A 26,243-nucleotide genomic window follows, 5' to 3' on the forward strand; every position below is an offset into this window, starting at 1 on the left:
CCTCACCTCTCCTTGTGCCCCGCGCTGCTCCCGGCTCCGGTCTCAGCAGCTGCACTGCCAGGCACACAACGGGTATGTGATGATGTGATATCATCATGCACCCTCAGTGTCAGAGGCAGAGGAGAATGATGGGAGATGGAGCATCATGTGACACTTAGACACCGGTATAGTTGAATGCGGTGGTGGCGACGGCGGCGGGGGGAGTTGGCGCTGGTGGCAGGTGGGTCCACCTGACTCGCGGGCCCCACAGCAGCCACTGGCTGCGGGCCCCTGAGGGAGCGGGAGCCCTAGGCAGCTGCCAGGTCTATATCTGCTATATCAGGTCTATATATCTTGCTATATCAGCAAGTGTATTCAGAAAAGTTGCACAGTTTGGATGTATTTGATGTATAGTCCTACATTATTTTAGAGGTACCCGGGGTAAGTAGATGTGAGCTGAAAAAAGTCATCTAAGGTTTATCCAAACTAACTCCACTACAAATCTGTTTTAGCTTCTGCACATACATTTGCCATGTGCCCTTGTAAACAGCAGAAAGCTGTTTTATTATAAACTTCTAACATCTTCAAGAACAAACATTTATCATTTATTAAGAACTTTTAAATTTGCCTTTTTCTACAATTAGTAGTACCTTTGGATGGGAGATGTAAACTTCGGTTGTAAGCTTACATTACAATCCAGCCCAGCTTTACTGTTAACAGCCCATGGATTTCCTGATAAATGGACCTCTGTTTTATTGGCGTTTCCTTTGGGGACATCATTTTAATGTGGCTCAAGATCAATTTCTCAATCAGCAGCATGAAATCCTGCAGCACAATTCTGCACCTCTACCTTCATCATACTGATGATGCAGCCAAGATTGTGTGTGCAGCAAAACACTCTTTTGCTTGATTTTATAGAAATAGTTTTTCCAAATATGTAAATTATCTTGTATTCTCAGCCTGATGAAACCTTTGCACTTATCACTAACACTAGTAAATAGTTGGATATTTAGAGATATCAGGATTGATTTGCCTTGTTAAAGCTGGTTTCACTCTTGCGTTTTTTTGTGCTGAGTTTTTGCACACACATGCGTTTTTTTTCCTATACTTAACATGGGTGCGCATAGTCATGCATCTGTACGTGCTTGTATGCGCATGCGTTTTATTGTAGTGTGCGCCCGGGCACACAAAATGCATCCTATTGCATTTTTTGTGCGTCCGACCTGTCTCAAAAAAACGCATGCGCACGCAATGCGCACGAAATTCACCCAAAACCCATTAAAGTCTATGGGAGCGCTGACGTGCACATGATCATGCGCACGTCAACGCAAAAAAAGCCTGCAGGTTTTTTTGCAAAAACCATGCGCAAAAAACAAGAAAACGCATTAAAAAACACATTATGCGTTTTTATGCGTGTTTGCACTGCGCACACAGCACAAAAAAAACGCAAGTGTTAAAGTAGCCTAAGACGCATAGATTGTAAAAAATATATATTTCAAGTAGTTTTCCTGCTAAATTTAGTGTATATTGAAAGATGTGATTACTCATGATGTCTAAGGCTGGTTTCACATTTGCGTTTTTTAGCGCTGGAAAAAAACGCATATGTGCGCATGCGTTTTTTCCCCTATATTTAACATGGGTGCGCATACCTGCGCGCTTGTATGCGCATGTATGCGATTTTCATGCGCTGCGTTTTTTTGGGGTGTGCGTTTGTATTTTCCAGACGCAGCATGTTGCATTTTTTGGCCCTGCAAAAAAGCGCATGCGCACATATGCGCACGTTTTGCGCTAAAAATGGCCATTATAGCCTATGGATGCGCATATGTGTGCACTGGCATGCTCATGTATGCGTTTTTTTGCATATGCGTTTTTTTTTTTAACCATGGAATTTAGGGGTTTGGGTTAGAGTTAGGGTTAGTTAAGGGGGTTTAGGGTTAGGGTTAGGGTCAGGGTCAGGGTTAGGGTTGGGGTTTGGGTCAGGGTTAGGGTTAAGTATGGTTTGGTTAAGGGTTAGGGTCAGGGTTAGGGTCAGGATTAGGGTTAAGTATGGTTTTGTTAAGGGTTAGGGTCAGGGTTAGGGTTAGGGTTAGGGTCAGGGTTAGGGTTAGGGTTGGGGTCAGGGTTAGGGTTAGGGTCAGGGTTAGGGTTAAGTATGGTTTTGTTAAGGGTTAGGGTCAGGGTTAGGGTCAGGATTAGGGTTAAGTATGGTTTTGTTAAGGGTTAGGGTCAGGGTTAGGGTTAGGGTTAGGGTTAGGGTCAGGGTTAGGGTTAGGGTTAGGGTCAGGGTTAGGGTTAGGGTCAGGGTTAGGGTTAAGTATGGTTTTGTTAAGGATTAGGGTCAGGGTTAGGGTCAGGATTAGGGTTAAGTATGGTTTTGTTAAGGGTTAGGGTCAGGGTTAGGGTTAGGGTTAGGGTTAGGGTCAGGGTTAGGGTCAGGATTAGGGTTAAGTATGGTTTGGTTAAGGGTTAGGGTCAGGATTAGGGTTAGGGTTAGGGTCAGGGTTAGGGTTAAGTATGGTTTTGTTAAGGGTTAGGGTCAGGGTTAGGGTTAGGGTTAGGGTCAGGGTTAGGGTTAGGGTTAGGGTCAGGGTTAGGGTTAGGGTTAGGGTTAGTTAGGGTTTAGGGTTTGGGTTAGGGTTAAGTATGATTTGGTTAAGGGTTAGGGTCAGGGTTAGGGTTAGGGTTAGGGTCAGGGTTAGGGTTAGGGTTAGGGTCAGGGTTAGGGTTAGTAAAGTCATGGTTTGGGTAGTGTGAGGGGCCACCTAAAAATGTTGGAAAAAAACGCAAACGCGGTAAAAACGCACTAAAAACGCATACAAACGCATAAAAACGCTGCGTTTTTTTCATGCATGCTCATAAAAATGCTTGAAAAAAACGCAGCAGTTGTATGCTTATGTATGCGTTTTTTCAATGCGTTTTTTTGCGGGAAAAACGCGCTGCAAAAAAAAGCAAGTGTGAAACTAGCCTAAGATAAGGAATAGCCTGGCTTGACACTTACAAGCTTCTTTTCCTCTTGTCAGTACAGTGCCTACCCTGCTTTGAGGGGATCAGATAAGCCATGTCTGACTGCATAAAAATCACAGGTTTTTAAAAGTAGATAGATGCAACTTCACTCTAGGATGTCTGGGACAAGAAGTGCCTTTCAGTCTGGCAGTTATAGTGTGGGTGCTGTCTAACTAGAGTAATCCTCTTTCTGCTTAGGTCCATGGGACAACACCACACTCTACTAAATCTCCAAGTTTTCTGTTGGGAATTGCCATTTAGGGCTCATACTCATCTACGTATAAATCAGACCAGTGCAATCCAATAAAAAAATTGGATTGCATGCTGACTAATGTTATTCACTGATTTAGTGCTCATCGGAAAGTTTTTCCTCATCTGGAATATGGATGAGAAAAAATATCACAGTATGCTGCGAGTGGCCGCGTATATTGGATGACACTCGCCAATGCAAGCCAATGGGTGCGAGAAAAAATCGGACCACACTTGGACCATTTAACTGCCATCTGATTTTCACTGGCCCATTGCAATTCTCTGATCACTGTAGATGGTCCTGTCAATGATTGTAGAATAATAGTTGCAGAAAAAATGAAAGCACTGCATAAGTAAGACATACAGATGTCATATGGATGCTATGTAAGAAAAATCACATTATACTCACATGACACTCGTCCTACTCTTCTGGATCAACATCGGAGTGATGATTTAAACACAGATTAGTGAAAGCCCTTATAGCTCATTCCAGCTCTGGTTTACTCCTATTGTTTTGTTCCTACTATGGTTGCTTAATTTTTGTTCTGACTTTGGCCCACTTGCTGTCTCTTCTTCTGATTCAACTCTTGCCAAGATGGATGTAATAAGAAATGCTAGTAATTAGTGACGAGCGAACATGCTCAGATAATGTCTTATCTGAGTGCGATCTGGTGTTATCCGAGTGACACGCCCACCAGGGCCGTGCAGTAATCGTAACCAGGTTGGACAATTCTTTGGGGAAGTCACAGGGCCATGACCTGACTCCGTGGCCCTGGCTGTGCCATAAAATGGGGAATATGTATATGGGATTTAATGTAACGCCACCTGTGGTGTTCGGCAACAGATGGCCAACGCTGCTAAAGGAGACCGCTGGGGCTGATGGTGACGCAGCTGAGATGGTTTTGCTCCCCACAGGTGGAGCGGAGCCCCAGAGCCACCGGTTCTGTTTATTTCTGGCTTTGTGTACCTTGTGGTGCAGGACTCAGGGTGCAAGAGATCACTGGAGGACACAAGGACGGTAGTTTTTTTTTTCCTTTACTTAATGGTTGATAGTACAGACCGGGGAACTGGTAACAGGTCATGATGGAGAGCCAGTCAGCCTGGAAGCAATTCTGGATACAAATGGACAGGTACTGTAGGTATAGAGGCCTTCCTTCTGCGCTGTCTTCCCTTTTCCCTTGCTGCCTAACAGCTCACCCTCCTGCTGCTAACTGTCTCGCTCTGTTTTTAAAAATAAAGTATAGCCTGCATGGCAAGCAGCTCGAGCCTAGCACAGGTGCAGCTCCTTTGTGTCGGCTCCAGGCTCTGGTATGCTGCTGTGCCGCCGTGTATTAGATTGGGAAAGTAGACATGCAGCCCCCTGCCCTCCTGGTTTAGCTGCCAAGACTTCAGAACCCACGCAACCATAGACTCGGGTATCCACTTCTTAGCACTCAGCTCTATGGCGAGTTTAATCAAAGCTCCACTCCCCTGGGTCTGCTCGACTTCTCTCCTACTGATACCTGGTAAGGGGACCCCTCCTTGCTTCCAGGTGTGACATTACTCTCTGTGAGGGAGGCAATGCCACTGTGGCAACCGGACTCCTGGGGTACCACATGACCATCTGTGTTAGAGTGTTAGCGACTCCTGGAGTGGACCCTCTGGGTCGCGGCACCAACCCTCCCAGGGCGAGCTAGCCTAGTGAGGACCACCCCCTATACAGGGAGTGTCAGGAGCAAGCCCCAGGGGATACGATACCACGACTGCTGGCACCAGGCGGCCGGCTCACAGGAGATACGAGACTGTGTGACTGGAGGGTGCAGGATACTAGGGAACACAGGAGAGTACACGGGAGTGCGCTGAGTACAGGGTAGTGCTAGACGGGTACACGTGGGCACATAAGGTGTGTAGCAAGTAACAGAACACAGGAATAGAGTGAATGCCAGGAGGCACGGCGGAGCAAGAAACAAGGGACAGGATACGAGAGGATGTGCCAGGAGGCACAACTGAGCATGAAGCAACAAGGGTTCAGAGCAAGTGCTAGGAGCACCACAGAATAGCAGACAGAGCAGAGGACCTGAGAACAGCGCACAGCCAGGCTGGGACACAGCTGACCCAGCCAGGAAGCACAACAATAATCAGGCACCTCCTCTAGGGGGAGGTCGTCTGATATAGCACATGACTACTACTGGTTCCGGGTCAGGACCTAGCCAGAAAGCACATGACCACTAGTGGTTCCGGGTCAGGTGCTCCAATACCATAGAGAGGACCGAGCCCTATACAGCTCTGACAGGAGCGCGCAAGCGCAAACGTGGCATGGAGGAGGAGACCCGGGGATGAGAGTTGCGCGTGCGCTCCCGACGGGGACCCCTGAGGGACCGCCGTACCGGAGGGAGTGACTTCGGGGCCGAAGCCCCGCCTCCTGGTGAGCGCGGCATAACAATCTGGTAGTGCTCATACATTATGTTCGAGTCTCTGTGATTGAATGAATTGCAGCTATTAGATAGCCTCAACACATGTGGGGATTGGCTCAGTGAAGTAGATGGTGCAGTGCCAGGCTCAGAGATGTAGCAGAGATGTAGCAGTGCTGAGTGTGTTGGTGCAGGAATAACCAGAGGACACCAGGGCATGTAGTTCCAAATCTTTACCCACAGTCTGTTGTGCATACAGGTGCCCGCATCCATGCCGTGTCCTCCGAGTCAGGGGCTCAGTCAACCTCCAAGCTAGATGAAGCACTCCGATCCAACACTCCGCCAACATGTGCCTTTTCTGAACGTCTCCCTCTATTGCTACATAACCCCTTTAACATAGTGAATATCTTTGTAACTCCGAACGTCTTAAAAAAAAAATTAATTCCTGCTATTCCATTTGATTGGGCTAGACCTCTATGCCTTTAATGTCTCCTCCACCTCCCCCAATACATTCTACATTATTCTTAGTTGTTTTCCTTCACGTAGAATTAACCTACAAGGAAAGAAAGAGTTTATTTTAATTCCGATATTTCTGTCCCATTGACTTGCATTGGTTTCCGGTATCGGAATCGGCGATATCCGATACTTTTTGGGCATCTGTCCGATCCAATCCGATCCGATATTTCCCAATATCGGAAGGTATCGCTCAACACTACAGCTGAATAAAGTGACCTAATGCAGGTGTGGGACATAAACCTGCCTAGATTTTTTTGTCACATCCCTTTTGATAAAGGTGTTGCTTTTTTGCTTTTTTCATCTTTAATGAGCTTTAAACTCTTTAAAGGGAACATACTGTATATAAATTTTTGCACACATTTTGTTTTTAGTGCAATTTAACAACTGTATGCAGCACAACATTGCATATAATTTTTGTCACATATGTCTTTCTGTGAGTATACCTAGCTAGCAATGCATTTTTAAACTATTAAATACCGTAATTTTTTTCATTTAAGTAGAATATGAAGAAATAAAATATATATATACCGTATATACAAAAATTTAAAATATGTATATATATTATTTTGCATGATTTATTAAACATACTTGCCTTAACAATACTGCTGCCTTATGCCACATACAGAGAGTGACAGTGAACAAAGAGAGGATTTTGTTACACTAGTGAAGATCAATTTTAATATACTCATTAAAATATTAAAGTTAAAGACGTACTCCTGAGTAGTGTTGAGCGACTTTTGTTTTTTAGGGTCGAGTTTCGTTTCATGAAACCCGACTTTTCCAAAAGTCGGGTCGAGCAAAATCGGCCGACTATAGGGAAAAGTCGGGGTCGTCCCGAAACACGAAACCCAATGTAAGTCAATGGAGAATTAAAGTCGGCAGTGAGAGGAGGACAGGAAACACACCAACAGTGCCCATTTGAATGCCAAAAGCATAAATTTTTGTTACTGAAGCTTGTCAACCTTAATTAATTTCATACTACTAGTTACGCACTGAAAAATGGGGATTATTTGGCTACAGTTGTGGGGGGGAGGGCTAGCTCCAGGTTTTCGTGGGCCCAGGGCCAAAGAGCGCCCCTTTAACACATACCACAGCTCATGATACTCCGATACGGCAGAGAAATAGCAGTATAGTACAATGAAAAATACTTCACGTCTTACATCTCATGACTGATATCCATTTTAAATTCTCCAATACCTCCAAAAACGGACAGTATATAACTCCATACAGTATTATGGCCAGCGCTTAGTGCGCTATACAGAGTAATGAGGCCCATATATTTCTCCATACGGAATCATTATTCCCATATAATGTTTCAAACCGTATATGATGAGCTCCACATAATGCTACAGTATATGTTGGTCCCAAAGGATGAAGCTCCACTTCTTATGGGCCCAAATAATGCTCCATATATAATGGGCCCCATTTCTACTGCTCTAGTGTATAATGGGCCCTGTAAATTCTGCTCCAGTGTCTGATGTCCACCTTTGGAATGCTCCAGTGTATGGTGGGCCCCATATATCATTCACCAGAGTATAGTGCTCCCCAAAAATTGCTGTCCCAACATTGAAAACAATTACATAAGTCTCCTTGCTAGGGAATCCCTGCATTACTCTGAACTCCTTGTCGTCCCCATCTTCCATCTCACTGCACTTGGCTGTTTTGGCCCTCCCACCGGCAGAGACACTTTTGCGTACTATGCGGTGCCCTGTGCCAGTGCCATCGCCCATGAGTATGCCCCCCCACCTGCTCAAGGAACCTGCACTTTCATCTGCACCTTCCTCTTTGTCACCATGTAAGGTGGTATAGTATGCGGGAAGGGGAACCTGAGTTTCCTCTGGGTCAGATTCTGGCTGTGTAGAGTGCGAGGGGAATGTAGTGGTCTGGGTCAATGTACCAGCAGCATCATCCAGCAGTGGCTGGGCCTTAGTGCACTTGTGGCGTCCCCAAGAGTACGGTCGCCACTGTGGCATTGCCTTCCTCCTAGGGAGTGTGTTGTCAAGCTTGGGAGCAATGAAGGATCTCTCTAGCAGTGAAACCAACACACAACACATTTCCCACTCCAGGCCAGCAGGGAGACCTCTGAACCTGACTGTTGAGGAGCTGCTCTCTGTGGTCGGGAGGAGGTAAGTTAGGGCACTCTGTGCAGGGAAGGGGAAGTGTGTGGACGTGAGAAGGGGAGCTGGAGGATGAGCAGAGTTAAGGCTCACTCCTAGCTGGAGCGCATGGTCCGGATTCCGGTCTCCGAGTTTGTAGGGACACTGACGTTCCTGCAGCAGAAACCGGGGGAAGTAGCAGCTATAAATGCTCTGTACCCAACTAAGGCTCGGAGGCCCCAGCATCGATGTGTGCGAGGCAGAAGGAAAAGGCTACAGCTGTCTGCCATACAAGTAAAGGCTGAGGAACATCTGTTAGACAGGAGGCGTTTCACTGAACCACGGTCCTGTGAGTGCTTCCCCCACAAGCGCTAGAAAGGAGACGTTCAGGAAGGTACATGTTGGCGGAGTGTTGGAAGGGAGCTTTCCATTCTGGTCCCGGAGGTTGGCAGAGGTCCGGACCCAGAGGACACAGCACGGAGGCAGGCATCTGTGTAACCTGCAGACTGTGAGTAAAGCTTTGGAACTGCACGCTCTGGTGTCCTACAGTTATTCCAGCACCGCTACATCTGGGTACCAGCACCTACACCGCCTGTGCCTTTCCCCCATCACTACATCTACACTTCCCTGGGACTCCAGCTCCACCTGTGGGGAGCTTCACCATCTTTGTTGCACAACACCATCAGTCCCAGAGGATCTGCATGCAGCGTCGGCCTAACATCTATGTTGCCGAACACCACAGGTGGCGTCAAACTATCTATATAAACTCTTTACCATTATACCACGCCATTTACATAGGCGCTCAGGGCCACCGTCCGGGTCACCGCTGCTGTGACACATCCCACTGACACCGACCCGGTAACGAGTACCCCACAGCACTGGGAGGGCGACCCATATGCCGACTGCTGATCGGGTGGCGTTATTCCCACGAACCTCCAAACAGCGTCCCTGAAGGCAAAGTTTTTGGTTTCCGGGGGCAGTATGATTGCAAAGCTGAACCTTAAAGGAATGTCCAAAAGGGCACCACCAGGAGTGGAGCCTGTGGCTTAATTGGACTCCTCCCGGGAAACCACTACCATACAAGCTACAGAAAAGATGGACAGATTGCAAGCTTTGTCGATTCTGTGTGTGGTGTGGTATGTCCGTTTGTAGTTGTGCTAGCGATTTCTCAGCTTTATTCCGTTAACGACCAAGACTCCGGCATGGCCCCGCGGTACGCGTCAAGCTTACTAGAGGGATACGCGAGTCTGTGGCACGTGAGATTGAGCAATAACAAGTCTAGCATTCCAGTACATGTCCGGGGCTGCATGCACGCTACACTGAAAGGACCAGCTTTTGTCGCTTACAGGTGCAGATAACCTGCTGAACTCCATTAGTGATGGGGATCTGGGATTCAGATTATTCCCCGCGAACGATGATTTCCCAGTAAGTTCAGGTCAACCACAATTCCGGAGTTAGGCCTAACCATTATTCCTGAAAAAATTACGTGTCCAAACCACAGGTGCTGTAGCTTGCTTAACAGCTCGGCAGCCGTTCTCAGGCCCAGTATGGATTCAACAGCATTGTAGAAAGTTGATAAAGGGTACAGTTTCACCGGATAACACGTATATATGTAGCCTAGTTTACACATTAAAAATATATGTCTATAGATCAGGAGGCAGACTCAGATGTTCTCAGGCCCAGTATGGATTTGACCAGATTGTACAAAGTTGAGAAAGGGTACTTTATCACTGGATAGCAGGTATATATAGCATAGTTTAAACATGTAAAATCTCCGTGTTCTCAGTATGGATTACACAGCAATCTAAAAAGTGGAAAAAAGGAAATGCATTTGAGGCGTACACAACTATATACTTTGGTGTTATTTTTAAATCTTCATATATATTTCTGTCTCAGTAATATAGTCCAGCCTCTCCGCAATAGGAAATAAGATGCATACAATTAGTGACATAAAGGCTATTGATTGCAGAAATCTAGGAATTATTATTCACGGGAAAAACTTCCGTCACAATTCTCATATGCGATGCTGACCCTCAATTAATTTGTGTGTTGAGACAGTGAAAACATTTTTTTGTGGATAAAGTCTTGCTGTATCGCACTTCCGTTGATTCCATTACTGTTACTCATCTGAATCCAATTTTTATCACAGGGAGCGATGTAAACATGGTGCTCACAGGCTATCATTCATGATCTGTCACGTAACTTTGGAGTGCAAAAGACAGAAGCCACAGGCCGTAGGTGATTCTATTTGATTTGCATGAGAGGGCACATTTTTAAATGTGCGCCGGAATGTCACACGTTTGTGAGTAGGAAAACTGTGAAAGCTGATGATAAACCACCACTGCATGTAATTGTGAGTCAGCGTCCATAAGAAATGGAAGCCACTGATCATCTGGAGCTAGAGCCCGGCCAGCAGGACAGGGCATAGCTACATTTTAACCATCATCTTTCAGTTCAATCAATTTGTAGTGGCAGTCCCAGTGAAGGATTTGACAGCCCAGACTACACAGCGGAGGAGCAGGGAGAGGTAAACATTGCAAATGCTGGGGCCCTGCCCAAGCAAGGGGGGCACACTCGTGGGTGTCGGTACTGGCACTGGGCCCCTCATAGTATGGCGGTGTGTCTGACGGCGGGTGTGCAACACCACTGTCAGAGACACTTGATTGCACTATGAGGGACACTATGCCAGTGCCCGCGCCCAAGAGTCGGCCTACCCACCTGTCCAGGGCAACGGCACTCGCACGGTTTTGTGCGCTAGGTGGTGACCCCGGCCATGGGGGGGCTGCCCACTTAGGGAGGTTTACAAAGTGGCATATGTAGATGTGGGCCATTCAGCTGCTGCAAAAGGCGAAATAGGTCAAGTTCGCGGAATAGGAGGAGGACCAAAGCAAGCCATTTTTCTGGCAACCTATGTGTCATCAAGGGAAGGTGGGACAAAATCCTTGGAAACCCATGCATGGTTCATTTTAATGAAGGTTAGATCATCCACATTTTGGGTTGACAGACGGGTCCTTTTTTCTGTCAGGATTGATCCAGCTGCACTGAAGACTCTTTCCGATAGCACACTTGCAGCTGGGCAAGCGAGCTCCTGTAAGGCATATTGTGCCAATTCAGGCCAGGTGTCCAGTTTAGCGGCCCAATAGTCAAAGGGGAATGACCTGTGCGGGAGAACATCAATATGGGAGGAAAAGTAGTTGTTAACCATAGTTGACAACTGCTGTCTCCTGTCACTTTCCATCGATGCAGTATTACCAGTTGTGTGAGCGGTCCGTGAAAAATCAGTCCACAACATTGTCATGAAACCCCTGTCTCCAACGCCACTTCTGCTGTGTGCACCACGAACACCTCTGCCAAACTGCCCCCGGCCCGTACGGCTCGTGTGAGAACCATCACCGCTGCTGTGTGCTGGGAATGCCTCAACCAACCGGTTAACCAGAGTTGCTTGTTTAGTAGCCAATATTAGGTCAAGGTTCTCCTGTGGCATGATGTTTTGTAATTTTCCTTTATAGTGTGGATCCAGGATGCTGGCCAACCAGTAGTCGTCATACTTAATCATTTTGGCAATGCGTGGGTCCCTTTTTAGGATCTGCAAGGCATAATCTGATATGTGGGCCAATGTTCCCAGTGTCAATGATGCACTGCGAGTGCTGGGTGGAGGAGCACTTTCTGGCAAATCCACATCCCTCCAGTCAAGCACAAACCCTGTACCAGACCTTGCCACGCCAACATTTTCACTTGCCCCACGAGATGCATCCTCCTCCCCTAAGTAATCATCCCCATCATCATCCTCCTCCTCCTCTTCTTCCTCCACCTCGTCCAGGAGAGGTCCCTGAGCAGACAATGGCTGAATGTCATCAAGGATTCCCTCCACCTCTTCCTCCTCGTCAACATTGGCTGCAGACGCCTGCTCCTTAAGGTGCGTCAAAGTTTGCATGAGCAGACACATAAGTGGGATGCTCATGCTTAGGATGGCGTCGTCTGCGCTTACCAGCCATGTGCATTCCTCAAAACACTGAAGGACTTTACAGAGGTCTTTCAGCTTCGACCACTGCACACCTGTCAACTCCATGTCTGCTCTCAAAGTGCCTGGCCGTGTATCCTCCCACAAATGCATTATGGCCTGCCTCTGCTCGCACAGCCGCTCAACCATGTGCAGGGTGGAGTTCCACCTTGTTGCAATGTCGATAATGAGGCGGTGGTTGGGAAGGTGGAGCAATCGCTGCAGCTTCTGCATACGAATGGAGTGTACAGGCGACCGGCAGATGTGCGTGCACAGTCTTCGCACCTTCTGGAGCAGGGCTGTTAACTCCGGATAATTATTGAGGAAGCACTGCACCACCAGGTTCAAGGTGTGAGCTAAGCAAGGTATGTGGCTGAGTTTTGAAAGGGCTATGGCTGCCACAAAATTACGGCCGTTATCACTAACTACCTTGCCTGCCTCAAGATGTACACTGCCCAGCCATGACTCAGTTTGTCGCTTCAAGTACTCGGCCAGCACCTCGGCGGTGTGTCTGTCGCCCAAACACATCATCTGCAACACAGCCTGCTGACGCTTTCCACTAGCTGCTCGATAGGGGGACACCTTGTGTGCAACAGTGGCAGCTGCAGATGGAGTGCTCGTACGACTGCACTATGTGGACGAGCTTTCGCTTCTTGAGGAGGAGGAGGGTCGAACGCCTACAGCCAACTGTTTCCTATACCGTGGGCTAGGCAGCACTGTTCCACCACCACCTTCCCCTGTTGACCCTGCATCCACCACATTAACCCAGTGCGCAGTGATGGACACGTAACGGCACTGGCCATGCCGACTGGACCATGCATCAGTTGTGAGGTGCACCTTTCCACTCACTGACTGCTTGAGTGCATGGACAATGCGGTCTTTCACATGATGGTGGAGGGCTGGGATGGTTTTGCGAGAGAAGAAGTGGCGACTGGGTAGGTCATAGCGTGGTACTGCATTGGCCATGAGTTCGCGGAAAGCTGCGCTTTCCACCAACCGAAAGGGCATCATCTCTAACGAGATTAGTTTGGCAATGGGGGCGTTCAAACCCAGTGTACGCGGATGAGAGACTGAGTACTTTCTTGACCTACTCATAGTGTCTGGGATGGTGAGCTGGACTTGAGAGCTGCATATGGTGGAAGTAGCGGTGGACAGGGCGGACTGAGAGAGGGTTGATGATGGTGATGGAGTTGGTGTTCTTTCTGATGGCCTAGATTCAGTCTTTCGTTGATATAACAGTGGGATTCCCTGACTGCTGTGGCCTTGCAACGACACCTCAACATTTGCTGCTATGCTAACCGGTGGGCTTACAGTGGGGGAAACAATGTAGCATTGCTGACTACCTTCTTTGTGATCAGTTGCACATGTGGTACTTGAGGTTTGGTGTTGTGTCCACACTTGCAAGTGCATGCTGGTTAAATGTCTAATCATGCAACTGGTATTGAAATTTCTCAGATTTTTCCCTCGGCTAAAGGTCTTTGCGCACTTCTTACAGATAACCTTGGCCTGATCATGAGGATTTTGTTCAAAAAAGTGCCACACTGCACTCTTCCTACTTTGGCAGACATTTTGCGGCCTAGCAAGCTGTGATATTTTGACCCTCTGGACAAGCTGTCCAGCAACTCTTTTGATTTTTGGAACCTGTCTTTGGAGTGCTCCGGGCCTGCCAGATAACAGCTGTTGCGATGTCGATGTCTGCTGTGGATGCTCCTCCTCCTCATCTGAGCTATTGGAAACAGCACCCTCTTCCCCCAATGGATGCCAATCTGGGTCAACAACTGGGTCATCCATCACCTCCTATTCAATGTCAGGTGCACCTTCCTCTGTGTCACCGTGTATGGTGGTATAGTGTGTGGGAAGGGGCACCTGAGTCTCATCAGGGTCAGAAACTGGCTCTGTAAACTGCGAGGAAAATGTAGTGCTCTGAGTGAATGTACCAGCCGAATCATCTATCAGCGGCTGTGCATCAGTGCACTCCATGTCAGATTCATCTTGGCCTAGGTAATTCACCATTTCACTTGATAATCCAGGCATGGTATGTGAAAACAGCTCCATGGAGTAATCAGTATTATGGCCTGCGTCATCCTTCAATCTTGGTTGGGGTGAAGGACACAAGGAAAGGTGTGGTTCATGAACATGAGCCTCCAATGACGACTCAGTGCTTTTATTTTTTACAACTTCAGAAGAGGAGGCGATAGAGCTGGAGGCTGAGTCAGCAATGTAAGACAAAACTTTTTCCTGAAGCTCTGGCTTTAAAAGAGGTTTGCCAACGCCTAGAAAACTAAGCCTTCGAGGCCTTGTGGAGCCAGACGATGACGCAGGCTCAACACCTCCTGCATTCGGTCCTATTTTGCTTTTGCCACTACCATCAGATCCACCACCAACACTATCATTACCAGCTGCCAACCCCCGACCAATTCCACGGCCTCTTCCACCAGCCTTCCTCATTTTGGGTAGAAATGTAGAAAAAATCCAACAAACTATATAGCAATGTAAAACAAGGTACAAGGTGTCTATAGGACAGGGGAGATTTTGAATTTCTGCACACACTTGTGGACACTGGACACTTTTGGATTGTGTGAGGCCCACTGAATATCACAGCGCTATTGTCACGTCTCCGTCAGATTTGGGGCCTGCTGTTCCGGTCGCAGCCACTAGGAGGCGCCGGGCCGCCACTTCGCCGTCAGACTCGGGGACGGCTGTTCCTGCCTCGGCCACTGGGAGGCGCCGTGGTTCTATTACATCGCCGTCAGACTCAGGGCCTATGGTCCCAGCTTTAGCCACTAGGAGGCGCCGGTCTGTCACGTCACCGTTGGATTCGAGGCCTGCTGTTCCGGTCACGGCCACTAGGAGGCGCCAGACCGCCACTTCACTGTCAGACTCGGGGACGGCTGTTCCTGCCTCGACCACTGGGAGGCGCCGTGGTCCGCCTGTGAGTTATGGTGGTGACAGAGAAGTGGCTCCTGCGCAGGCATCTGGTGGGCGCAGGCTCCGCCCCTCTGTCAGTCATCAGGGGGTTACTGCAACTCCATCTGGCCTGGTCCTGGGGGCGGCCCTAATGAAATCACCAGTCCAGGAACCTGTGAGGGATTACCTGATCCCTCAAATACCTTGGGACTGGTCTTGCAAGCCGCCGGATATATTCTTGGTTCCCCTGTGTGTTACTTAGTGATTGATTTCTGTTTGACTCTGACCTCAGCCTGGATTTCTGACCCCTCTTTTGCCTGACGATTCTGTACTTCTGCTACTCTCCTGGTTTGTGACCTTGGCCTGGATATTCTGACTCTGCTACTTCCTAACGATTCTGTACCTCTGCTGCCCTCCTGGTTTTTGACTCTGACCTTGGCCTGAAATTGACTCTGCTATTGCCTGCCGTTTTTGTACTTCACTTTGATGACCGTCCTGCTCTGGCCGCTGCTCCTATTCAGACAGTACCTCCTGGGCTCTGTTGTAAATCCAGATCCCTGTATAGGGGTAAAGGGTATCAGTGTTTCTCGGGGTGTTGCCTGGCTGCAGCCCAGAACCGCAGACGGACATTACAGCTATGTCACAGGCTCGATGTCGCAGGTGAGAAAAATGTCACTAGAGGATAATGGAGATTTTGAATTTCTGCACACACTTGTGGACACTGGACACTTTTGGATTGTGTGAGGCCCACTGAATATCACAGCGCTATGTCACAGGCTCGATGTCGCAGGTGTGAAAAATGTCGCTAGAGGATAACGGAGATTTTGAATTTCTGCACACACTTGTGGACACTGGACACTTTTGGATTGTGTGAGGCCCACTGAATATCACAGCGCTATGTCACAGGCTCGATGTCGCAGGTGTGAAAAATGTCACTAGAGGATAACGGAGATTTTGAATTTCTGCACACACCTGTGGACACTGGACACTTTTGGATTGTGTGAGGCCCACTGAATATCACAGCACTATGCCACAGGCTCGATGTCGCAGGTGTGAAAAATGTCACTAGAGGATAATGGAGATTTTGAATTTCTGCACACACTTGTGGACACTGGACACTTTTGGATTGTGTGAGGCCCACTGAATATCACAGCGCTATGTCACAGGATCGATGTCGCAGGTGTGAAAAATGTCACTAGAGGATAACGGAGATTTTGAATTTCTGCACACACTTGTGGACACTGGACACTTTTGGATTGTGTGAGGCCCACTGAATATCACAGCGCTATGTCACAGGCTTAATGTCGCAGGTGTGAAAAATGTGACTAGAGGATAACGGAGATTTTGAATTTCAGCACACACTTGTGGACACTGGACACTTTTGGATTGTGTGAGGCCCAGTGAATATCACAGCGCTATGTCACAGGCAGAAATTGGCTAGTGTATAACAAACTACAAGGTGTATATAGAATTGGGCAGAATAGGAATCTCCCTAGAGTGTAGGTCTGTAAGAACGGAACAAGTCCTCGATAGAGTTGAGCGAAACAGGTCGAAAAATTTCAAAAGTCGCCGACTTTTGGCAAAGTCGGGTTTCATGAAACGAAACCCGACCCTAGGATAAGGTCGGCCACGAGGTCGGCGACTTACGCGCCAAAGTCGCGTTTCAAAAGTTTGTTTTGCGCTCTTTTTCAGACAATCAGGATCCACGGACACTGTGGGCAACGTGATGACATAGGCAGGGGTCACCACCATCTTTCAGAAGGGCATGCAAGTGATTGGCTTGCTTTGGTGGGCGTCACAGGGGTTATAAAAGGGCGTGCACGCCGACCGCCATCTTACTTCTGCCGATCTTAGCATAGGGAGAGGTTGCTGATTCTGTAGGGAGAGCGTTAGGCAGGGAAGAAGAAAAAAAAGCTGCTTCTGCTGCTAGCGATTTTGCCTGTGCAACACACCAGTCACTGTGTGTGCAGTGCAAGGGGAGGCTATATTGTGGTGGATCAGTGGTGTTGGTTGTTAGGCTGCCTTCTAAGGCTTCCTGACAGCTGCATTGCTGTTTCCCCACTGCTCTGCAAACTGCTTTTTTAAAAGCAATCCCAATTTTTTTTTTTTGTCCTGCGGAGGTACTGAGCGTGCATTTATTCACACCATACAGCGGTGTACGCTCCTCACACAGTACCGTGTAACGGCTGTTATCACAGCCACAGTGCAGCTATCTGTGTGTCACTGTGGAAGGATAAGTGGAGGACTTGTTCCGTTCTTACAGACCTACACTCTAGGGAGATTCCTATTCTGCCCAATTCTACATACATCTTGTAGTTTGTGATACACTAGCCAATTTCTGCCTGTGACATAGCGCTCTGATATTCAGTGGGCCTCACACAATCCAAAAGTGTCCAGTGTCTGCAGAAATTCAAAATCTCCCTTATCCTGTAGTCACTTTTTTCACACCTGTGCCATCGAGCCTGTGACATAGCGCTCTGATATTCAGTGGGCCTCACACAATCCAAGTGTCCAGTGTCCACAAGTGTCTGCAGAAATTCAAAATCTCCCTTATCCTGTAGTCACTTTTTTCACACCTGTGCCATCGAGCCTGTGACATAGCGCTCTGATATTCAGTGGGCCTCACACAATCCAAAAGTGTCCAGTGTCCACATGTGTCTGCAGAAATTCAAAATCTCCCTTATCCTCTAATCACTTTTTTCACACCTGTGCCATCGAGCCTGTGACATAGCGCTCTGATATTCAGTGGGCCTCACACAATCCAAAAGTGTCCAGTGTCCACAAGTGTCTGCAGAAATTCAAAATCTCCCTTATCCTGTAGTCACTTTTTTCACACCTGCTGCATCGAGCCTGTGACATAGCGCTCTGATATTCAGTGGGCCTCACACAATCCAAGTGTCCAGTGTCCACAAGTGTCTGCAGAAATTCAAAATCTCCCTTATCCTGTAGTCACTTTTTTCACACCTATTGCATCGAGCCTGTGACATAGCGCTCTGATATTCAGTGGGCCTCACACAATCCAATTGTCCAGTGTCCACAAGTGTCTGCAGAAATTCAAAATCTCCCTTATCCTGTAGTCACTATTTTCACACCTGTGCCATCGAGCCTGTGACATAGCGCTCTGATATTCAGTGGGCCTCACACAATCTAAGTGTCCAGTGTCCACAAGTGTCTGCAGAAATTCAAAATCTCCCTTATCCTGTAGTCACTTTTTTCACACCTGCTGCATCGAGCCTGTGACATAGCGCTCTGATATTCAGTGGGCCTCACACAATCCAAGTGTCCAGTGTCCACAAGTGTCTGCAGAAATTCAAAATCTCCCTTATCCTGTAGTCACTTTTTTCACACCTGTTGCATCGAGCCTGTGACATAGCGCTCTGATATTCAGTGGGCCTCACACAATCCAAGTGTCCAGTGTCCACAAGTGTCTGCAGAAATTCAAATTCTCCCTTATCCTGTAGTCACTTTTTTCACACCTGTGCCATCGAGCCTGTGACATAGCGCTCTGATATTCAGTGGGCCTCACACAATCCAAAAGTGTTCAGCGTCCACAAGTGTCTGCAGAAATTCAAAATCTCCCTTATCCTCTAATCACTTTTTTCACACCTGTGCCATCGAGCCTGTGACATAGCGCTCTGATATTCAGTGGGCCTCACACAATCCAAAAGTGTCCAGTGTCCACAAGTGTCTGCAGAAATTCAAACTCTCCCTTATCCTGTAGTCACTTTTTTCACACCTGCTGCATCGAACCTGTGACATAGCGCTCTGATATTCAGTGGGCCTCACACAATCCAAGTGTCCAGTGTCCACAAGTGTCTGCAGAAATTCAAAATCTCCCTTATCCTGTACTCACTTTTTTCACACCTGCTGCATCGAGCCTGTGACAGCGCTCTGATATTCAGTGGGCCTCACACAATCCAAGTGTCCAGTGTCCACAAGTGTCTGCAGAAATTCAAAATCTCCCTTATCCTGTAGTCACTTTTTTCACACCTGTTGCATCGAGCCTGTGACATAGCGCTCTGATATTCAGTTGGCCTCACACAATCCAAGTGTCCAGTGTCCACAAGTGTCTGCAGAAATTCAAAATCTCCCTTATCCTGTAGTCACTTTTTTCACACCTGCTGCATCGAGCCTGTGACATAGCGCTCTGATATTCAGTGGGCCTCACACAATCCAAAAGTGTCCAGTGTCCACTAGTGTGTGCAGAAAATCTAAATCTCCCCTGTCCTATAGATACCTTGTACTGTTATGATTGAGTCACCGTAGGAGGCAAAAATAGAAATGCTAGCTAAGTCCAGAAAACCAGATAAGTTGGCAGCTATCGGATTGCAGACCCCTGAACCTATCAACACAACTAGCAGTAGCCGTGGGGGGCTCCTACGATGCCCTAGGCCCCTCGATCACAGCCGGAGGACTACATAGCCTAAAGACAGAAAGGGAAATCTAAACTGCCCCAGAGCAGACCCCAAAGCAAAAGGCAGCCCCCCACATATAATGACGGCGAAGCAAGAAGAAAGAACAAAACACAGACAGAAAGATAGACTGAGCAAAGATGGGGCCCAAGCTAGCTTAGATAGGAAAGGACAGGAAGGCTGCTGTCTGCAATCCGTGAAAAAACCCTATGAAAATAAGAGCCAACAAACTGACAGTAAAAAAGGCCCTGAAGACGCTAGGCTTCAAAAAAGGCTAAGCAGAAATCTTAGCTTTAGATGAGCAGGAATCAGACTGGTTTCCTAGAAGTCCACAGAGAAATCACCCACAGGCCAGAAGGGCGTCGGCAGCCTTATATCCAGTCACTAACTCCACTCAGCCAGTCATCATCATCAGCCCCAGGTGTTTGACAATCAGGCTCACTACCTTTCTCCACCAGAAGAGGGAGTTCCTCGGGCCTCAGTAGTGAAGGGGAAAATGAACTCACAACAGTACCACCCCCTTGAGGAGGGGTCACCGAACCCTCAACCACGCCACCAGGGCGATCAGGGTGAGCCCGATGAAAGGCACGCACCAATCTTTTGGCATGAATATCAGAGGCAGAGACCCAGGAATTATCCTCCTGACCATAACCCTTCCACTTAACCAAATACTGGAGTCTCCGTCTAGCCAGACGGGAATCCAGAACTTTCTCTACTTCATATTCCATGTTACCTTCAACCAATACAGGGTCTGGAGGTGCAACCCCCGGAACAACAGGTTCAACAAACCTCTTCAACAAAGATTTATGGAACACATTATGGATTTTAAATGTGACAGGAAGAGCCAAATGAAAAGAGACCGGATTAATAATCTCCAAAATCTTGTAAGGTCCAATAAATCTAGGCTTAAACTTAGGAGAAGCCACCTTCATAGCAATATTTTTTGATGATAACCACACCATATCACCAACCTTAAACTGGGGACCAATGGTCCTATGTCGGTTAGAAAACCGCTGGGCCTTTTCCTGGGAGAGAGATAACTTATCCACCACTTGGTCCCAGATCTGGTGCATTTTCTCCACCACAGTGTCAACACCTGGACAGGCAGAGGGCTCCACCTGCCCTGAAGAAAATCGAGGATGAAACCTAAAGTTACAAAAAAAAGGTGACATCAAAGTGGCAGAACTAGCTCTATTATTTAAAGCAAATTCGGCCAAGGGCAAAAATGAAACCCTATCATCCTGATCAGCAGAAATAAAACATCTCAAATATGACTCCAAGGTCTGGTTTGTTCTCTCTGTCTGCCCATTGGTCTGAGGGTGAAAAGCAGAGGAGAAGGACAACTGAATTCCCAGCTTGGAACAGAAAGTTCTCCAAAATCTAGACACAAACTGGACTCCTCTGTCAGATACAATGTTCTCAGGAATCCCGTGCAAGCGAACCACCTGTTGTAAAAACAGGGGCACCAATTCAGAGGAAGACGGCAACTTAGGGAGTGGTACAAGATGAACCATCTTAGAGAACCTATCACAAATAACCCAAATAACAGTGATCCTTTGAGAGACAGGCATATCAGAGATGAAATCCATTGAAATATGGGTCCATGGCCTCTTGGGGACAGGCAAAGGCATCAACAACCCACTAGAGCGAGAACACGATTTAGAACGGGAGCACGTCCCACGGGACTGCACAAAATTCCTGACATCACGAGACAAGGAGGGCCACCAAAAAGACCGACTCACCAGATCTCTAGTACCAAAAATACCTGGATGACCAGCCAAAGCAGAGCAATGAACTTCAGACATCACTCTCTTTTTCCACTGGTCAGGAACATACAACTTTCCACTGGGACAACGCTCAGGTTTCTCCTTCTGGAACTCTTCCAGAGCACGTCTCAAATCGGGCGAGATGGCAGAAAGAGCTACCCCTTCGCCTAAGATGGTAGCAGGCTTGGTCACCACAGGAGAATCAGCAAAGAAGCTCCTAGAGAGGGCGTCAGCCTTGACATTATTAGTTCCAGGAAGAAAAGAAACCACAAAATCAAAACGTGTAAAAAACAAGGCCCACCTAGCCTGTCTAGGGTTCAAGTGCTTAGCCGACTCTAGGTAAATCAAATTCTTGTGGTCAGTGAGGACCACGACTTAATGCTTAGCTCCCTCCAACCAATGTCTCCACTCCTCAAATGCCCATTTCATGGCTAACAGTTCCCTATTCCCCACATCATAGTTACGTTCAGATGGAGAGAACTTTCGGGAAAAGAAAGCACAGGGATTCATTTTAGATGTTACAGGATCCTTTTGGGACAAAACAGCTCCTGCACCAATCTCAGAAGCATCCACCTCTACCTGGAACGGAAGTGAGACATCAGGTTGCCGCAAAACCGGGGCGGAGGTGAATCTTCGCTTCAGCTCCTGAAAGGAAGAAACAGCCTCCGGAGACCAATTTAACACATAAGCACCCTTCTTAGTCAAATCAGTCAATGGCTTGGCAATACTAGAAAATTTTGCTATAAATTTCCGATAAAAATTAGCAAAACCCAAAAACTTCTGGAGGGCCTTCAAAGAAGTGGGCTGAACCCAATCATAAATGGCCTGTACCTTGGCCGGGTCCATTTCAATAGTTAATGGAGACAAAATAAATCCCAAAAATGAAATCCTCTGTACTCCAAAAAGGCATTTCGATCCTTTGACATACAGGGAATTCTCCCTCAAGATCTGGAACACAGTCCGAATATGTTCCACATGAGAATCCCAATCCTTGGAGAAGATCAAAATATCATCCAGATAGATAATCAAAAATTTATCGACAAAATCTCGGAAAATATCGCTCATGAAGCACTGGAAGACAGAAGGGACATTAGTGAGCCCAAAAGGCATCACCAGGTACTCAAAATGTCCCTCTGGAGTATTAAACGCCGTCTTCCATTCATCCCCATGCTTAATGCGAATAAGATTATACGCCCCCCTGAGGTCAAGCTTGGTAAACCAGCAAGCACCTTTAACTCTGGAGAATAGATCAGAAATCAGGGGTAACGGATACTGATATTTAACAGTAATTTTGTTGAGAGCACGATAATCAATACAAGGTCTTAATGATCCATCCTGTTTGGCTACAAAAAAAAACCGGCACCTAAAGGTGAAGAGGATGGTCTAATATGACCCTTCTCCAATGCCTCCTTAATATAGGATCGCATAGCCTCGTGCTCGGGTACAGATAAATTGAAGAGCCGACCCTTGGGAAATTTACACCCCGGGCTCAGTTCAATTGCACAGTCATAACTCCTATGAGGAGGCAGAGACGCAGACTCATTCTCACTAAATACATCATAAAAGTCCGCCAAATAATCAGGAACATCATGCGACTGAGGAGAGGTGGAAAACACTGGAGCCTCACTAAAGGCACACCGACAACCCCAACTCACCACATACACAGATTTCCAATCCAAAACTGGATTATGAATTTGTAACCAGGGAAACCCCAGAACAATAGTATCATGCAGATTATGTAACACCAAAAACCTGCAATTTTCTTGATGGTCTGGGGCGACCCGCATTACCACCTGGGTCCAAAACTGAGGTTTATTTTTAGCCATAGGAGTAGCATCAATCCCCCTCAAAGGGATAGGCGTCTGCAGAGGTGTCATCGGAAATCCACAACGTTTAGCAAAATCCAAGTCCATTAGGTTTAGAGCTGCTCCCGAATCCACAAAAGCCTTGGCGGAAAATGTGGACAGGGAGCAGATCACAGTAATAGCCAGAAGAAACTTAGGTTGAACACCACCAACAGAAAACGTGTGTGCAAGGTGTTTCTCGCGTTTAGGACAGACAGAAATAATATGCGAGGCATCTCCACAGAAAAAACACAACTTATTACGCCTTCTGAACTCCTGATGCTGCTCTCTGGAAAAAACTCTATGACATTGCATAGGTTCAGACATCTGTTCAACAGGTGGCAACACCTCTCGTGCAGCTCTGCGTTCACGCAAATGCCGATCAACCTGAATAGCTAAAGACATAGAATCGTCAAGACCAGAGGGAACAGGAAATCCCACCATAGTATCTTTTACGGCTTCTGACAACCCCTTCCGAAAGAGAGCAGCCAAGGCATTATCATTCCAGGTAGTAAGTACTGCCCACTTTCGGAATTTTTGACAGTACAATTCTGCAGAATCACGACCCTGGTTCAATGCCAGCAGGGTCTTTTCAGCCTGATCAATGGCATTAGGTTCGTCATACAACAACCCCAAGGCCTGAAAAAATGCGTTCACATTAGTCAGAATAGGATCATCTGGTTTCAAACAAAACGCCCAATCCTGGGGATCGCCACGCAGCAAAGAGATGACAATTTTAACCTGCTGCGCGGAGCTCCCAGACGAGTTAGGCTTCAAGGCAAAAAATAATTTACAATTATTTTTGAAATTCAAAAATTTAGACCGATCCCCAAAAAATACATCAGGTGTAGGAATCTTTGGTTCAGCAGCATGTGAATGAGCAAGGTAGGCGGAAATTCCCCGCATTTCCGCAGCGAGCTGCTCCATACGATCAGACAATTGCTTTATCTCCATTGAGAAAAATAGAGGAAAAAATAGAGATATAGAGGAAAAAATATACACACTTTTTTTTTTTTATACAATTCTTTACTGCAATTACCCTAGGATCTGCGGTATGGCGGGTGATTCTGTTATGATTGAGTCACCGTAGGAGGCAAAAATAGAAATGCTAGCTAAGTCCAGAAAACCAGAGAAGTTGGCAGCTATCGGATTGCAGACCCCTGAACCCATCAACACAACTAGCAGTAGCCGTGGGGGGCTCCTACGATGCCCTAGGCCCCTCGATCACAGCCGGAGGACTACATAGCCTAAAGACAGAAAGGGAAATCTAAACTGCCCCAGAGCAGACCCCAAAGCAAAAGGCAGCCCCCCACATATAATGACGGTGAAGCAAGAAGAAAGAACAAAACACAGACAGAAAGATAGACTGAGCAAAGATGGGGCCCAAGCTAGCTTAGATAGGAAAGGACAGGAAGGCTGCTGTCTGCAATCCGTGAAAAAACCCTATGAAAATAAGAGCCAACAAACTGACAGTAAAAAAGGCCCTGAAGACGCTAGGCTTCAAAAAAGGCTAAGCAGAAATCTTAGCTTTAGATGAGCAGGAATCAGACTGGTTTCCTAGAAGTCCACAGAGAAATCACCCGCAGGCCAGAAGGGCGTCGGCAGCCTTATATCCAGTCACTAACTCCACTCAGCCAGTCATCATCATCAGCCCCAGGTGTTTGACAATCAGGCTCACTACCTTTCTCCACCAGAAGAGGGAGTTCCTCGGGCCTCAGTAGTGAAGGGGAAAATGAACTCACAACATTGTACCTTGTTTTACATTACTATATAGTTTGTTGGATTTTGTCTACATTTCTACCAAAAATGAGGAAGGCTGGTGGAAGAGGCCGTGGAATTGGGCGGGGGTTGGTAGCTGGTAATGATGGTGTTGGTGGTGGATCTGATGGTAGTGGCAAAAGCAAAATAGGACCGAATGCAGGTGGTGTTGAGCCTGCGTCATCGTCTGGCTCCATAAGGCTTCGAAGGCTTAGTTTTCTAGGAGTTGGCAAACCGCTTTTAACGCCAGAGCATCACGAAAAAGTTTAGTCTTACATTGCTGACTCAGCCTCCAGCTCTATCGCCTCCTCTTCTGAAGTTGTAAAAAGTAAAAGCACTGAGTCGTCATTGGAGGCTCATGTTCATGAACCACACCTTTCCTTGTGTCCTTCAACCCAACCAAGATTGAGGGATGACGCAGGCCATACTACTGATTACTCCATGGAGCTGTTTTCACATACCATGCCTGGATTATCAAGTGAAATGGTGAATTACCCAGGCCAAGATGAATCTGACATGGAGTGCACTGATGCACAGCCGCTGATAGATGATTCTGCTGGTACATTCACTCAGAGCACTACATTGTCCTCGCAGTGTACCGAGCCAGATTCTGACCCTGATGAGACTCAGGTGCCCCTTCCCGCACACTATACCACCATACACGGTGACACAGAGGAAGGTGCACATGACATTGAAGAGGAGGAGATGGATGACCCAGTTGTTGACCCAGATTGGCATCCATTGGGGGAAGAGGGTGCTGCTTCCAATAGCTCAGATGAGGAGCATCCAAAGCAGACATCGACATCACAACAGCTGTTATCTGGCAGGCCCGGAGCACTCCAAAGACAGGTTCCAAAAATCAAAAGAGTTGCTGGACAGCTTGTCCAGAGGGTCAAAACATCACAGCGTGCTAGGCCGCAAAATGTCTGCCAAAGTAGGAAGAGTGCAGTGTGGCACTTTTTTGAACAAAATCCTCATGATCAGGCCAAGGTTATCTGTAAGAAGTGCGCAAAGACCTTTAGCCGAGGGAAAAATCTGAAAAATTTGAATACCAGTTGCATGCTTAGACATTTAACCAGCATGCACTTGCAAGCATGGACACAACACCAAACCTCAAGTGCCACATGTGCAACTGATCACAAAGAAGGTAGTCAGTAACGCTACATTGTTTCCCCCACTGTAAGCCCACCGGTTAGCACAGCAGCAAATGTTGAGGTGTCGTTGCAAGGTCACAGCAGTCAGGGAATCCCACTGTTATATCAACGAAATACTGAATCTAGGCCATCAGAAAGAACACCAACTCCATCACCATCATCAACCCTC

The sequence above is a fragment of the Dendrobates tinctorius genome, unplaced genomic scaffold (assembly GCF_039654945.1).
Source record: "Dendrobates tinctorius isolate UK_male_01 unplaced genomic scaffold, ASM3965494v1 ptg000029l, whole genome shotgun sequence".
Classification (NCBI taxonomy): domain Eukaryota; kingdom Metazoa; phylum Chordata; class Amphibia; order Anura; family Dendrobatidae; genus Dendrobates; species Dendrobates tinctorius.